This window comes from Saccostrea cucullata, unplaced genomic scaffold, assembly GCF_032062105.1.
Source record: "Saccostrea cucullata isolate Sc308-1 unplaced genomic scaffold, CSIRO_AGI_Scuc_v1 ctg750, whole genome shotgun sequence".
NCBI lineage: Eukaryota > Metazoa > Mollusca > Bivalvia > Ostreida > Ostreidae > Saccostrea > Saccostrea cuccullata.
The window spans coordinates 227,198-245,236 of NW_026926229.1; the positions used below are offsets into that span (position 1 = coordinate 227,198).

Consider the following 18,039-nt stretch of genomic DNA (forward strand, 5'->3'; position numbering starts at 1 on the left):
AGAGTGCCTCTTCCAAAATTGTGAATTTAGTGGCCCCTGGATCAGGGGTTCTAGTGTAAGGGGGGCTCTATTGATTATATATTGAAAATACATTAATTCTTTGAAAAGTCTTTCTCTCTGCTCTTGGGTATTAAACAATTTTAGGAAGTATATAGTTATGATAAGCAAGAGTGCCTCTTTCATAGTTGTGAATTTCATGTCCCCTGGATCAGGGGTTCTGGTGTAGGGGGTGGGGTGGGGCTCTTTTGATTATACAGTGAAAATGCAGTTATTCGATTAAATAATCATTTCAAATCCTTAGTGTTGAGCTGATAAACAAAGTGCATAATTATGATAAATAAATGTGAATCCAACAAAATTTTAAGAACCTGTTGTTCCATGGTGGGGGGCTTTTAATTGTAATCTCTTTTTTTTAGGGGGGTCTGTTGATAATATAGTGAAAATGTGCTATATTCTACTAAGTGCAGAACTTTGTGCAGCATTATGATGATGAGGGTACCTCTGCCAAATCTGTGAAATTCATGACCCAGGATCATGGGTTTTGGTGTTAAGGCCCTGTCACACCAAGCTGCGTTCACACAGAGTCATTATGGCGTTGTTAAATTTTTAAAATCGCTGTGGAATCGCAGGAAAATTGCACAAATTTCTGTAAAATTTTCACAATATGAAGATGTCAGGGCATCCCTACGGCGACGGACGCAATTCTACGGCGATCTCATGGCGTTCTACTGCGTTCCCACGGAGATCTCTTGGCGATTGACTGCGCTTCCGCGGAGTTTTCACGGCGCGTTAGGAGTTTTCACCTCGTGTTCACGGCATTCTCACTGCGCTGGCTGCGTTCACACTACGTTCACAATGCGTTCTATACTCATTGATGTACATTCAGAAGGAATGTAAAACATTTTTGTTTAAAGATTCAAGTTACACGATGAAAAGATGCCAAGAAATATTCTTAATAATTAAAAATGTTCTATTTAAATAATATACTTATAAATTATTAATAGTTTTATGATTTAACTCCTTTTTTTCAATTTTATCGGTTCCGATGTGTTGTTAGATTTTCTTTGATTTTATTTAAATGTAAAAAGAAAATATACACATTGAAAAGTTTTTTACAAAACTTAAGTGAAACAACAGAACAAGTTCTGGTGTTATTTTCTCTTCCATTTTTTTTCACTTAAATGCTCCTAAATTGCTGATCAAATATGATCCCATTGCTCTCGTTTTGTGAGCTGGCTGACAACGCTCGAACAACACCAATGGATGCTGTAGAAACGCCATGGGAGCGCAATGATCGCAGTGACAACTCCGTGCTGTCGCCATGTAATCGCAATTGAAAAAATCACAAGACAATTAATCTCATTAGAAGCGCCGTAAAAACGCGATAGAAATGCAGTGACATCTCCAAGGACTCCGTGACATCTCTGTGAGGTCTCCATGGAAGTGCAGTCTACTATCACTGCGTTCCTGCCGCGATCATGTGCATCTTCACGGTGTTGGTACGGAGCTCCCACTACACTGTTGGAGATCTCACTACGCTGCTACGGCGATCATACTACATTTCTACTGCGTTCTTATCAGACCGCGATCACACGGCGCATACTTTGTGCATGCCCAAAGTTATCGCCGTCCCCTGGCGTTCTAGGAGAGCCTACGCGATCCTATGGCGTTCAGCGGAGATCTCGCCGCATTGTCACAGCGCTGTAGGAGACTCTACTGCGATCACGTTGGCGTTTTGCATTTTTTGAGGACGCCGTGCAGTCGCCGTGAGGACGCAGCCCCGGTGTGACAGGGGTTTTGGGTGTATTAGGGCTGTGTTGAATCTGTTGTGAAAATGTATTATTTCTATGAAAATTGTTACTGGGCCTTGGCATATCAAAAGCAAACAAAGTAAATGTTTTAATAAGAAAAGATATTTTTACCAGATTTTTAAACATCTGGACCATTTGTGAAATATTCTTGTCCTGGTCAAGGCTCTATAAATTTGTATTTTACTGACAGAAGTTATTCCCCTTTGCAATCCACTTTTGATAATTCATCACTGTTAATAATGTATTTTTAGATGTTAATAGAATAAGAAAATTAGGCAAGAAAGAGCTACAGTCAATGGACAAAAGTATTCGTCATTTTTATTGCGGATATTTTTCACCCCCGCTATTTATAGAATAAATAAAATAGAATGAAACTTTCAGTAAAGAGACTGGAGAAATTATGTCACGATTTTGTGACGTCATTTAGTCATTTGTGTTTCTATAAACATTAAACACTGAAAAACATCAGTGGAAAATATGGGGCGTAAATCAGTTGAGTGAAGCAGAGAGGTAAAAGAAATGATTGTAAAATCTACACATCACACTCCAAATAAATTTGAATTGGTGAGAATCTTTGGTATACCAAGGTCAACAATCATGAGTATTTTGAATAAATTTGAAAGACTGTGTACTGTCGAAAACTAACCGAGATCTGGCCGTCGACTTCTGTTTACACCTCGGGACAAGACGAAGTTGAGTCATCTCGCTAATGCAAACAGAAGGGACACTTTAACAGTTTGAAAAACAAACTGAACGAAGGAAGAGGAAGACAATTTAGTGAAAAGAACAGTATTTAGAAAATTACGTGAAGAAGGGCTCAAAGGAAAAGTGCAAGGAAGACTGTGGTGGTTTGATGTGTGAACAGAAAAAAGCAGATAAAATGCTTTCAAGAACGAAAAAACTGGAAAAGTGATAAAGAATGGAAAAAATATATATTTTCCGATGAAAATCAGATTGTTATCGGGACAGATAACCATGTATATGTATGGAGAAAGGACACCAAAGCCAACAGTTCCCATTTGATTTGTCCGCCATCGAAAAAGAGGATAACACTTATGATCTGGGGATGCATGTGTTTTGATGGTATGGGATCTATTGTACCTGTCGAAGGTAATATAAATGCACTCAAATTCTTAGAAATACAGTTAATTCTCGTTAAACCGCCACCTTTTGTAATTTAGAAATCATGGCGGTATAACGAATTTGGCATTGAATTGAATTTCCCATGTTTTAGAAAAAAAGAAGTAGAGTTACAGTTCTTAGAAATACCATTTAGCATTTCTATTATTATTAGATGTACATGTATAAAAAATATTTTTAAAAATACTTCAAATAATTATTTTTTTCAATGTACAATTTCACTTAAACAAAATGTGCCGTAATGAAATAAAGACATCAAGTACATGTGTATGCATGTAAATCTGCATGTCTGATATTGAAAAAAAAATGCTGTGTTGATCGTCGTGATATATTGCTGATAGTACGTAATTTAAAATGAATTCTTGAATAAATTCATTGTTTATGGCATCAATGTTAATGAAACGTTCACAATTTACACTGTATAATTATTTTTTTCAGCAAACTTTGCATTGTTTAAATATGACTGTTAAACCAGAGATCATCAACATAATATCTTTATCAGCGTACTTTAACAACGACCACTTTCATGGCAAAGCCGTGACTAAATGATTTTTTATTAAACAGAAAACAAAATTATTATAACAGTTCATGGTAAAATTCTTGTTTATTTAATTCTTGTTTAATTACTTAATTGCATGTACCTTTTCTGCCTTTGCATACTTCACAACAGGGATAGCGTCAACTAATTAGCCGCGCTTCACTGACCACATGCACCTGTGGCGGTATATCGAGATAATTGACACTTAAAAATTGATGTTTGTTGTGAAAACGGTGGCGGATGGCGGTATGCGAATTTGGCGTTATAAAGAGAATTTTATATAGCAGGAAAACATTCTTGGGAAATCATGGCGGTATTGCGAAAATGGCGATGAATCGAATAGCAATAATTCGAGAATTGACTGTAGTTGATAATAATTTATGGCCTGTAATTTCCAGACATTTTCCGAACAAAGGCTATGTTTTCCAAGACGATAATGCCCCTGTACATAGGGCTCTCGTAGTGAAAAACTAAAAGAATGAAAATAATATGAACTGCACCGACTGGCCAGCTCAGTCTCCAGATTTATGTGTGATTGAAAACATTTGGTTGAAGATCAAAAGAGAGCTTAAAGGCATGTCCGCAACTATTAAAAGTCGCGATCAGCTGTTTGAGGCAATTAGACAAGTGTCAGAAAATATCCCCTTGGAATATGTCCACAGCCTCTACGCATCCATTCCAGATCAGATTAAAGAAGTAATCCATATGAAGGGAAATCTGAACAAATATTAGGTAAGTAACTTTAATTTTAAGTATACAAATCTCCATTTAAAACCCCTGTTTTGAACGTAAACAATGCAACGCCATTAAAATGACAAATTCTTTTGTCCATTGACTGTAGATTCACGTTGCATCTTGTGTCTATATGCGACTGTTGTAGAATGAAAGCGAGTGTTGTAAGATAATGCGATAGGATTGCATGACTGATCAGGTAATCGGACGATTGAGCGTGCGACAAAACGATCGGACATGCGTGCTCGTGCGCTCATGCATTCCATAGTATGAATGTTCGTGCGAGTCCGAGGGCCGGGTATATATATAACCGTTTCCGACGCTCTTCAGTTGACATAGTTAAGATGCTTATAATTATATACGGTATATATACCTGTTGCAAAGCATGGCAATTGAAGCTGATAAATCAAGCAATGATAGTGAAACGTTGCAAGATTACATGAGACATGTTGAGCAACAGTCTCGTGGTCGCAAAACACACACATGCAAAGACAGCTGCGATTCAACTTACGATCTTATACTTCAACTTTAGGCCATTTTCAAAGGAATTTAGGGAATATGAGGAAAATTACACATTTTATGATGTCATAATGCATTGACTAGAGGGAAAAGTACGTCATGATTAATAGATCGTGGTCACCAACACTCCAAGTGTTGAATACTATTTGCAACCTAAACTGAGTGGTTTTGATTTTTCAGATATCATCAGGGCAAAATAAGGCCCAAAGTGGCTCTTGCTCTTTATTGTATTATACAAAAACTACTTAATTCATAGTTTTAATGATCAGATAGACTTGTTAATAATAGACAAAATAAAAATGAGACAAAAATAACTTATTAAAATGTTCCTCAAAGATCATGAAATGCAAATGTGAGAAATGACATGTAAGGGTTAAAATTAGTACTGAAGGATTATCCCAAATCTTGCTTGAAAGTATACACTTCCACTGAAATTATGATGCATTGAGTGATGACACTGATGAATCTGACTGAAACACAATTGCAAAATCCAACAAAGATACATTGGTGCTTTTTAGCTCACCTGAGCCGAAGGCTCAAGTGAGCTTTTCTGATCAAAATTTGTCTGTTGTCTGTCGTTGTTGTCGTCGTAGTCGTTGTCGTTGTAAACTTTTCACATTTTCATCTTCTTCTCAAGAACTGCTGGGCCAATTTCAACCAAACTTGCTACAAAGTATCCTTGGGTAAAGAGGATTACAATTTGTTCAAATGAGGGGCCACGCCCTTTTCCAAGGGGAGATAATTATGAATTAGAGAAAAATTAATGGCGTTTTTTAAAAATCTTCTTCTCAAGAACCACTGGGCCAGGAAAGATGAAACTCAAGTGGAATCATTCTCATGTAGTGTAGATTCAAGTTTATTCAAATCATGACCCCCCTGGCGCAGGGTGGGGCCAAAATGGCTGATAAATGTTTTACATAGGAAATAAAGAATTTTTTTTAAAAAATCTTCTTCTCAAGAACCATTGGGCCAGGAAAGATGAAACTCATATGGAATCATTCTCAGGTAGTGTAGATTCAAGTTTATTCAAATCATGACCCCCGGGGGTAGGGTGGGGCCAAAATGGCCGATCAAGGTTTTACATAGGAATATATAGGAAAAATCTTCAAAATTTTCTTCTCAAGAACCACTGGGCCAGGAAAGATGAAACTCATGTGTAATCATCCTCAGGTAGTGTAGATTCAAGTTTATTCAAATCATGATCCCCGGGGGTAGGGTGGGGCCAAAATGGCTGATCAAAGTTTTACATAGGAATATGTAGGGAAACCTTTTAAAATCTTCTTTTCAAGTACTTCAAAGCCATGATTAGTAATATTTACATGTATATGGAATCATCCTCAGGTAATTTAGATTTTAGTTTATTCAAATCATGATCCCCTAGGGGGGTTAAAATTCACCCCCCCCCCCCCAATCTCAGTAAACTTTTACTTCTGATTTGATATGTGCTTTTTCCTAGCCAGTGTCCTCAGGTGAGCGCTGTGGCCCCTGGGCCTCTTGTTTATAGGCCCGTCCTCATTCTCAAATGTACAGCCGAAAATATGGAATGTTTCCAAGAAAGATATGGAACAACTGGAGAAAACGGCAAAAAAGTGGTTTCTGTTGAACTAAGTATTTAATAGACCTATAGGTAATACCTTATTAAATTATTGTGAGTGTGGGTTATCTGTTTAATGATCCTCAAATAAGATATGTTTCAGAACTGGTAGCTTGATACATGTCATGTTTGTATAGGTGCATGTTCCCTGGGCACATTAACATGGCCGTTTCTTGTTTTTTTTTTCTTCAGTACATCAATAAAGTTAAACATACTTAGATTTGGTAAGTTTTGTTACATTATTTATTTTAAACAAGACTTATAAGTGATATTTATTATTTTTAATGAATAATATTAGCCATAACAGTAAAATGTGTACTGCATGAAAAAAAAAAAAGCACAAGGATTTAGATTTTTCTAGTCGCATGTTTATTAGTTGTCATGGCAGCCGTTGAAATGGGTATGCAGTAGCACATATACATTTAAAATATATGGTATTTTTGACAGTCATGACAATAAAACGGTAAACTTTTGAATAAATCCGATGTTTTACATGTTTTACCACCTATGAATTTATATTTTGTCACTGAATTACAAGTGCTCCGCCATCAGCTGGGTAATCACATGATTTCCTGTAATACCCACATTGCATGTGTTTGCCAACTCAATGGAATAGCTCAATGGCTAAAATATGGAGAGAAAAAAAAATTTTAATGTACTGAAAAGTCGCACAGAACATAAAGCGAACAAACACTTAAAATGGAAAATGCCATAAATAAGGAAATCGGCAGAAATACATATTTAGGATAGCGTGCGCCATCGAATGATATTCATGTACAGTCTGTTTAAGGAATATATCACATGCTAAAAAATGATTTTATATATATCTTTTTCAAAAAGTCAACAATGATTTTAGACAATCAAACAATAAGGCTAGGCCGTTGGACACTTTTTTAACTTATACAGGCAATGGACACCGCAGGAGATTGGGCCTAATCAAGCAATTAATTTTGTTTTAGAAAATGAAACCCGTGATTCAAATTGTTCAATTGTCAAATCCAATAGTGTCATCACTTAACGCAATGCTATTTTGGTCCGAGTGTATACTCTCAAGCGAGATTTGCGATAATACTGTGGTAATTTCATTCTTCTTCGATCCTTGATATGTACACATAGAATACGTTTATAGTCTTGGTGATAGTGACAAATGGGGGGCAGATTGGAAATTGATTTAGGAGTTGTTATTAAATATTAGACTAATTATTTCAGTGATCCTGATCATCCTATTCCTCTTGCTTTTGGGAAAGCTTCATCTTTCAGTTTGTTTTATATTCTATGAATCCTCTGAATTGTTTTATTATACTCAGGTGACCTTTAAGGCCCTTGGGCCTCTTGTTTAAATTATTGGGCAACATTGCTTCATGTATCAGTTAATTTTTTTTATACTTCTATGGAACCTTTACAGTTTTGTACTATAATCAGGTGAGCGTTAAGGCCCTTGGACCTCTTGTTTAATTTTTTGGGGTGTCTGTGTCTTACTAAGACTGTACGTCAAGATAATTGATTCAGTGTTTTTTTCCCAACCTTAACCATGGACACAATCTTCACCATGGTCATACATTTTGTCAGCCTCCCTTCGTCGTTTGTGTTGTATGACTATGCATGGGAATTCATGCAGTCTTATTGGACTATGATTTTGACTATAGAAAAGCTCTGTGGGACATTTCCCTTGATTGTTTCGCTGTATGGGAATGATATATTTTCTGAGCCCCAAAGGAGATTAGCTCTAATGCCAGCATGCATTCCTCAGCTCTCTAGGAGTACTTTAGTGTACAATTGACTATGTTCTGAACGTTTTCCCTTTCATTTTCAGTGACTTTCTCTTACATCGTTCAAAATTGTTTCAGATGGGGTGAACTATTTGCTGTTCTGAAGTGGGGTGCGGCCAAAAAACTGTCAAACAAAACCACTGACATCTTTATTGGCATTAGTTACAATGGACACTAGCATCCCCATAGGTTAACGGAACTTTTTACTTCACAGCTTCAAGAACATTCCCTCTAGGCCCTGCAGCCAGGACATATTCCCAACAGAGACCAAATGAATCTTCCAGCTTGCCCATTTCAAGCAGACGTATTCCCAACAGAGACCAAATGAATCTTCCAGCTTGCCCATTTCAAGCAGACATGTTCCCAACAGAGACCAAATGAATATTCCAGCTTGCCCATTTCAAGCAGATCTGGACCATCTGTAATGGACTAAAGCTCATGGTTCCAGTTCTGGCAGCAGTCTGAACAATCATCAGACAATTTCATTCTAATTCTGTTCTGGTACAATGATCGTCTGCTCAACATCCCCCTTTCTATGGTGGAAGTGGTACACAAGCCCTCGAAGGTACAGGTACGTTTTCTTGGCAAGAATAGAGACAGGAAAGATGAAACTCATGGAATCATCCTCAGGTAGCGTAGATTCAAGTTTTTTCAAATCATGACCCCCGGGGGAAGGAAGGGGCCAAAATGGCAAATCAAAGTTTTACGTAGGAGTAATAGGGACATCTTTTAAAAATCATCTTCTCAAGTACTTCAAAGCCATGATTAGTGATATTAGTATTTATATGGAAGCATTCTCAGGTAGTGTAGAATTAAATTTGTTCAAATCATAACCTCTAAGGGAAGGGTGAGGCCTGACACTGGTGGATCAAAGGTTTACATTGAAAAATAAGGGGATAAATCCCAAGAACAGAAAAGATGTGTGTAGTCATATTAATTTAAGCATCCTCATGTATTGAAGATTTAAATTCAAAATATTACAAAGTAATATATAAGAACAAAATGTTTATAAAGAAATATTATTATCAAGAACAGCAAAGTCATATGCTGTATTGATAGACTAGACTGTTTGAGCAAGACCTCTTTGTTTAAAATAAGGCGGTAGCACCTCTTTTTGTTTGAATTTTATTCAGATTCTTAGTCATACTATCTTATTCAAACTTTCCATTCTTCTTATAGTTGCTACCAAAAAATAGTAATAAGTAAGGTATAGTGAAACATGATTCAAAATATCAAATGGAATCAAAATACACTTTGTACAAATTAAAGCTAAATTGCCAAGTAAAATAAAGAACAGGCACGTAGGAAACAATTTCAGTTGAAGGGTTGGGGGGAGCCATAAATTTTCAGTTGGGGCACTATCAACTAACCCCCCACCACCGAAGAAAAAAAAGTCCTCAGACGTTTTTATTGAGGAGTCACAAAAGTTTAGCCACTATTTTCTATAGTTTTCTGTATATTGGCAAAATTATTTGGGCACCCTCCCCCCCCCCCCTCCAACATTGGTTCCTACAGCAATGAAGAAAATAAAATAAAACTAGAAAAAATAAAAAGAAAGTTAAAATCAAAATGAAGCCTCTAGAATTTATTCAATTTGGAAAACAAAAAGTTAAAAAATAAAAATGAAAACAAGAAAATTTAAAAAGATTTATGGCACTTATGCCCCTCCATAGTTTTGCACTAACAAAATTTGATAAACATGTAGACTTTAGATTTGTAGAGTTGTGAATTGTCTTTGTGTTTCATTCCTAGTGCGGAAATATAAATTCCGGAAAACAAAGTTTACAACATCAAAGATACACACATTCAAAATATATAAACTCAAAGTCAACACATTTGTATGTTTGGAACTACATACTTGGATGTCGCAATTACCTACTTACAAATGTAGACGATGAAATTGATATGATTACAAGTTTGGATTAACAAACTTACAAGTTTGGAATTACAAACTTACAAGTCTGGATTTTTGAACACGATTACCCTCCATAAGGACCAATTTTAACAAAAATTGTTATGCCCTGTGGCAACGCACTTTGAAAAAATTACGCACTTTGAAAAATTTTTTCAAAGTGCGTTAAAATTGGGACAATATCAACGCACTTTGAAAAAATTTTTCAAAGTGCGTTAAATTTGGGACCAACTCAACGCACTTTGAAAAAAATTTTCAAAGTGCGTTAAGATTCTACATCAATATATTTTACCATGGAGACACTTAACGCACTTTGAAAAAAAAAATCATATTTTAGTCATGGAAAGATTTTATTTGTTATTTTACTTATTTATCTTTCAAAAAACTAAGCCTAACCCTAACCTCAAAAATGAATTGATTTACGCCTGTCGAAAAGAGGAGAAGACGGGTATAAGATCCCTCAGTCCAAATCTTTATCTTTCCAATACATAGGTGTCGGTAACAAACGGGGGAGGGGAGCAATAAACCTAAAAAGGGTACGCTGCATTTTCAATGCTTATACGATGTATATATCTTTCCAAAATAAGTGGGGGGCTTAGCCCCCCATTCCCTCCCCTGGCCCTTCGCCCAGTCTCGATGTCTATGCTATACTCAAAGCATTCATATAATTATGTATTTACATAACTGGTATGACGTTGAAAATTTCAATAATAAATGAGTTAACTAGATACGATTTCGTTGCGAGCAACGATAGGTCTTCCGTCCGATTCGGAAAAAAACCCTAAAATCTAGCTGAAAATATTGCACAGAGGGGGATTGAATCCAAGTCGCCAGAATGAAAATCCAACGCGCTAAATATAACGTACGCTATTGGGACCTCTTCTCTGAATCTTCTTGTATATACAGTACCTCTGTATAAAGTGCTTTTGTCTTAGAATTATGAAAGGCTAAGTCACTATTCATAATTTCACGCCAAACGCCACGAGTTAATCTTCGCGTCTTTTCTTGGTAATGTTCTATTTAATAGGTGTGATAGCTTCAATGAAATAAAAAAAAAAAAAACGTTCATATAGCCTAAAATTTGATGATTAGAAAGTATATTTAATACATTTCACAAACTCCATATAGCATTAGGCAAGTAACACTAAAACAGTGAAGCGGCTATGAATTTTAACTTTTTTTTTTTAATTTCATGTTTATCGCCAAAGTCAACTATCCCGATTCATGAAGAGATTCAAATGTTTCGCCAAAAAGAATGGTTCACCTTACGACGGTCAAGGCATTGGATACCGTTTGTGCTCAATAACTTGAATAAGATCTTTGAGACAATAATGTTAATATAAACGCCGTTAAGCGATCTTCTAAAAAATATGGTTATTTTATTTTGTCTTTTCTATTAGTTTAATATGGCACAAGTGTGCATGGGGAAAAATTGGGTAAGTTTTTTTCTTACTGTATTCATTGATATTCTATTTTGAAAAAAATATTACTTGTAACAATGATTTGAGATCTGCTTTTCCGTGGTGCAATCAGAAGATATTAGGTATCGAATTTCATTTGCGCATTTAGTCTTTTCTTTTTCTACTTTAAGAACCAACCAAAATCAATTATAGAAGACGTTTAAGAAGAACTTAGTTTGACACAGAATTGCAACGTAACTACGACGTGCCAAGTACTCCTTTAATTTATATTTCATTTGTCCTTGTGTTACTTTCGTTTAAGCAAACGCTCAGATGCCTCCTTAAACCCCTATTGCGAAATGTCGGACTTTACAGATAGAGCGGCCATTTTGGAATGCTTAAGATTTTTAAATGCTAATATCTAGATTTTAGATCTATCAATACTTAAACAAATTATAAAGTAAGCATTATAAGAAAGGTCTCTATTAATATACCAAAAATAACCGAAAAATATTGAAAAACAAAAAAAATTGAAAAATTGGACTTTTTACATTGGCTTCCGGTGGCGACCGAAAGTAATGACGACAAACGAAATGTCGCGTCCTGGATAGTATTTATCTTCATCTATGATCTCTGAAAGTTTCACATTGATATCTTTTACTGTTCTTGAGAAAATCCGTAGACAAAATGACATTTTAAAAATCAGAAAAAGGTCCATAACTTGGCACCGAAAGCGAATTTCCAAAAAATCTCTCAGATGTATCAAATCAATTTAACAACACATCTGTCCTGAAAATTTCATGTAATTCCATCCAGTAGTCTTTGAGAAATCGCGTCAGAAAAATAATAATAATAATAATAATAAGAAACAATAGAATCGCTATAAGGTCTACCGTTAAGACGGAAAACCTTAATTAAAAAACAGATGAAAACAAGAAATTTTTAAGTACAGTAAAATGTATGAGAGAGAAAGAATTTTCATAGTTTTGAACAATCAAATTGGCCCCTTTTTATTATGATAAATGCTAAGTTGCTTGAAGCTGTCCTCTGTTAGTGCCCCCTATAGACCTTTACATCTACTTATCAAAGACTAGAATTATAAAAAAGAAGAAACGAATTAATGAACTTAAACAATTGTCACTCTTTTTAGCTCACCTGAGCCGAAGGCTCAAGTGAGCTTTTCTGATCAAAATTTGTCCATCGTCTGTCGTTGTCGTCGTCGTTGTTGTCGTTGTCGTAAACTTTTCACATTTTCATCTTCTTCTCAAGAACCACAGGGCCGATTTCAACCAAACTTGGTACAAAGTACTCTTGGGTGAAGGGGATTCAAATTTGTTCAAATGAAGGGCCACGCCCTTTTCCAAGGGGAGATAATCATAAATTTGTTAAAAATTAATGGCATTTTTAAAAAATCTTCTTCTCCAGAACCGATGGGCGAGGAAAGATGAAACTCATGTGGAAGCATCCTCAGGTAGTGTAGATTCAAGTTTGTTCAAATCATGACCCCCGGGGCAAGGTTGGGGCCAAAATGGCCGACCCAAGTTTTACATAGGAATATATAGGAAAAATCTTTAAAAATCTTCTTCTCCAGAACCACTGGGCCAGGAAAGATGAAACTCATGTGGAATCATCCTCAGGTAGTGTAGATTCAAGTTTGTTCAAATCATGACCCCCGGGGCAAGGGTGGGGCCAAAATGGCCAACCCAAGTTTTACATAGGAATATATAGGAAAAATCTTTAAAAATCTTCTTCTCCAGAACCACTGGGCCAGGAAAGATGAAACTCATGTGGAATCATCCTCAGGTAGTGTAGATTCAAGTTTATTCAAATCATGACCCCCGGGGCAAGGGTGGGGCCAAAATGGCCAACCCTAGTTTTACATAGGAATATATAGGAAATATCTTGAAAAATCCTTCTGAAGATCCACTGGGCCAGGAAAGATGAAACTCGTGTGGAATTATCTTCAGGTAGTGTAGATTCAAGTTTGTTCAAATCATGACCCCCGGGGCAAGGGTGGGGCCAAAATGGCCGACCCGTGTTTTACATAGGAATATATAGGAAAAATCTTTAAAAATCTTCTCCTCGAGAACCACTGGGCCAGGAAAGATGAAACTCATGTGGAATCATCCTCAGGTAGTGTTGATTCAAGTTTATACAAATCATGACCCCCGGGGCAAGGGTGGGGCCAAAATGGCCGACCCAAGTTTTACATAGGAATATATAGGAAAAATCTTTAAAAATCTTCTTCTCCAGAACCACTGGGCCAGGAAAGATGAAACTCATGTGGAATCATCCTCAGGTAGTGTAGATTCAAGTTTGTTCAAATCATGACCCCCGGGGCAAGGGTGGGGCCAAAATGGCCAACCCAAGTTTTACATAGGAATATATAGGAAAAATCTTTTAAAAATCTTCTTCTCCAGAACCACTGGGCCAGGAAAGATGAAACTCATGTGGAATCATCCTCAGGTAGTGTAGATTCAAGTTTATTCAAATCATGACCCCCGGGGCAAGGGTGGGGCCAAAATGGCCAACCCTAGTTTTACATAGGAATATATAGGAAATATCTTGAAAAATCCTTCTGAAGATCCACTGGGCCAGGAAAGATGAAACTCGTGTGGAATTATCTTCAGGTAGTGTAGATTCAAGTTTGTTCAAATCATGACCCCCGGGGCAAGGGTGGGGCTAAAATGGCCGACCCAAAATTTACATAGGAATATATAGGAAAAATCTTTAAAAATCTTCTCCTCGAGAACCACTGGGCCAGGAAAGATGAAACTCATGTGGAATCATCCTCAGGTAGTGTTGATTCAAGTTTGTACAAATCATGACCCCCGGGGCAAGGGTGGGGCCAAAATGGCCGACCCAAGTTTTACATAGGAATATATAGGAAAAATCTTTAAAAATCTTCTTCTCCAGAACCACTGGGCCAGGAAAGATGAAACTCATGTGGAATCATCCTCAGGTAGTGTAGATTCAAGTTTGTTCAAATCATGACCCCGGGGCAAGGGTGGGGCCAAAATGGCCGACCCAAGTTTTACATAGGAATATATAGGAAATATCTTGAAAAATCCTTCTGAAGATCCACTGGGTCAGGAAAGATGAAACTCATGTGGAATCATCCTCAGGTAGTGTAGATTCAAGTTTGTTCAAATCATGACCCCCGTGGCTAGGGTGGGGCCAAAATGGCCGACCCAAGTTTTACATAGGGATATATAGGGAAACCTTTTAAAATCTTCTTTTCAAGTACTTCAAAGCTATGATTAGTGATATTTATATGGAATCATCCTCAGGTAGTGTAGATTCTAGTTTGTTCAAATGATGAACGCCTGGAGGGGTGGGGGGGGGGGGGGGGAGTAAATTCAAGCCCGATGTGCTCAGGTGAGCGCTGTGGCCCCTGGGCCTCTTGTTTTCAAGACCCTTTAATTTTCCCTTTTATTTTATCAAAACCTTAAATATTTAAAACGTCAATATCTCAGGTACTACTGTGACTTTATCATGAAAAAATTATCAAACCAGAATCTGTTTTTTATTATACTGATTATTTGAAGGAATATTGATCAATCTTTACATTTTTTTTCAAAGTGCGTTAATATGGTCGATATTATCGCACTTTGAAAAAAAATTATTTTTTTCAAAGTGCGTTAGCTTGGTCCCAAATTTTAACGCACTTTGAAAATTTTTTTCAAAGTGCGTAATTTTTCAAAGTGCGTTGTAACAATGCCCCAATTGAAGAAGGGAGAGCATATTGCTTTGCTGCTGTCTGTCGATCCACCAAGTTTCCGTTCATTTTCTTCACAGCCATTGCACATACTGAAAGAAAGAACAAAATTCACTTCTTATAATATTTGGCCCTGAGAATTTCCAAAAATTTAAGTTTCAACTGAATCAAAACTTTATAGTGAAAATAAATGTTGGATATATGCTTGCTTAAAATATAAACCAAAATTTTTAGAACGTGTCCCCGTTTAACTATTTTATGGCGGTCAAAACATACATGGAATGCGTATTTCCGGAAAAATCGTTAAAAATCAACTACTTAAACGCATTTTTCAATAGGTCCGCATCATTACACCACTTTGAAATTTTCTCAGATGAAATATTGATTTAAAAGCATTCTTTATGCAAAAAATTACGATGGTGTTATTTTGCGGACTATGTTCATTTTTTAAAAATGTGTTAATTTTTAAACCAACAAAACACATGAATAAGACAGAATGGTGCTATAAGATGTAATATTACTCGCCAGTTATAGCTGAAAAATCTTAATTTTATAGGATGAATTCTTCACATCAACATTATGAATATCAAGTCGATGATATTTTATACATTTAGTTGCAATACCTTTGTACATATAAAGTCTTATCGATAAAACAATTTAGAAATACAAGTACGTCATTTTTAAAAATAATGACGTCACAATGGGGGGTGTAACATTTTTGATATTAATCATAGACCTAAAGCAAAGGGATAGATCTATTGGCCTTTGTGCAATTTAATCTGAAGCGTAAGAAATATATACTTACATTGTATCGTAATAACAAAAGAGCAGAGGATAGAAAATTTAAAGATACTTTTTATTGTCAAGGATCACAAAGTACTGATGCGTGTGCTCCAAGCACAGACCTAAAGCGCCTTATGTCTATGCTCCATGAAAGCATCTGTAACGTAAATCCTTATTAAGACACGCATTTTATATATTTGCTAAGAAATTGACAATAACCAGCCAATTGCAGTGGTCAGAGCATTATGCTCTTTAGAGTCGCGAAGTAAGGAATTGATCTTTACGTTGCGGATTCGAATCCCACTGTGGGACGTGGAGACAGGTTCTTCAGATGAGACCGTTTAAACCGAGTTCCCGCGTCGTAGTAGGCACGAAAAAAATAGTCTCGTTTTCCCCAGACTCTCACTCTCGAGACTTTGCCAAAGCAAAGTCTCGAGAGCGAGAGTCTGGGGAAAACGAGACTACGAAAAAATTACCTAACTGCTCAATGACCCTGGATAAGTGCCGAGCATAGGGCAAAATTTCCAGCTCTCCATCGGCAAGTAGTGGCGTTTCCATATCAGTGAAATATTCTCCAGAGACCTGAACATTAAACTACAAGTTTACAATCAATCGATCGATCGTCTCTATATGTACTTGTGATGAGATATCTGTGTAAAGGTGAAAAGTTTCGAAAATAGCTCATATAGTTCTTAACTATATATTTATATATTTTCATGTCGAAAATATCTTAATTCATCCTACCCTCTACCTACTAAATGAATGGTTAAGTTTTACTTGATGTTCCATTTTAACCATAACCATAATTAATTATACTCTTCCAACCTTAACTTTTTATTCTCTATCTCTCTCTTTCTCTCAATTTTTTTGTTATGTAAAAAAAAATACGCTTGATTAATTATCAATGAACTAAACAAATGCTGAGTGTACAGCTATATTTTGCTTATCAATGATTATAAGTGCTTCGGTCTTATACACGTGTATTTATGAAAAAGTGACTAAAATATTTCAAACAAGTAATATTGATGCAAAGTATCAAATCGGCCGCTATCATATTTTGCATGTCAAAAAAGTTCTTTCACAATTCAATGCATTTATGCAAGGAAAACACAGGATATTCAAAGCTGAATGCAGTCTTCAAAGCAAAACAAAATAAATAAAATTAATATATATTTTTTTAATAGAAATTTTTGTGCATTTGCTCATTCAGTGGATTTATGTAAAAAAAAAAAAGAAAAGAAAATGATGAATATAAGACGTAGGCATCGAAGGCAAATTAAAAGGGGGGGGGGGCGCTAAAAATGTTAACCCCAATTTTCAATGCCTATATTGTGTATATATTTGCAAAATAGTGGGGCCTAAGCTCCCCGCTTCCCCGGTTCCGACGCCTACACTTTGTATGTGAGAAAATATTGGCATCAAAATGAAGATGCAGGCCTCTCAAGATGCATGAATCACGTACTGTTACCCTGGATTTTTGTCACGGGATATGCCTACATGGTTTCTGCAGAGTAGGGTTTGTTTCATAGCGCGGTGCAAAACGTATAAAAATGATCTTTGTGTCATTCGCAGCTGTAGGATTTACAAACAAGTTTTTACTAGTTGGGCATTTTCGATAACACAAAACCTTTACATTGTGAAATGTAAAGGTTAAATTCGGTCTGTTCAATACACGTATCACGTAGATTCTGGTTATATTTCTGCATGTATCAGAACAATAGCTCTACAATTTTGTTTTATGATTACATGAATTTACTTCGAATTCTTTGTTGGAATTGTTTTTAAAAAAAAAGCCGGCGAGCCACACCGACATGCACATTAACTGCAGAACTGACCATGTAGTTTTATGGTGACCGTGGTCCATTCCATTTTTTTTTTCAGACCAGCGAGCACAGGTCTTCAGCTACATGCACACTAAATCATTTTCTATAACAACTTCAATCATAATCCTTTTAGTCGTTTACAAAGTTTGGTTATTACTACCGTCTTTAAAACTTTTGCGCTGAATAGAAACGATAAACTACTGTTTACATGTACGAGAAATATTATACATTTATTGACCGAGTTGACATTGACATGCATTTTGTCGACCTTCGAACCAGACTTGGGTCGAGGGTCGACAA

The 18,039-nt window shown here is 36.2% G+C and overlaps 1 long non-coding RNA gene across 1 annotated transcript in view; it reads left to right on the plus strand.

Moving 5' to 3' along the window:
- LOC134271173 (uncharacterized) overlaps positions 1-18,039 on the plus strand; it is a 37,488-nt gene that overhangs the window by 7,846 nt on the left and 11,603 nt on the right. Inside the window, exon 2 of the long non-coding RNA XR_009992971.1 lies at positions 8,182-8,674. This is a non-coding gene — a long non-coding RNA (uncharacterized LOC134271173). The remainder of the gene's footprint in view (positions 1-8,181; positions 8,675-18,039) is intronic.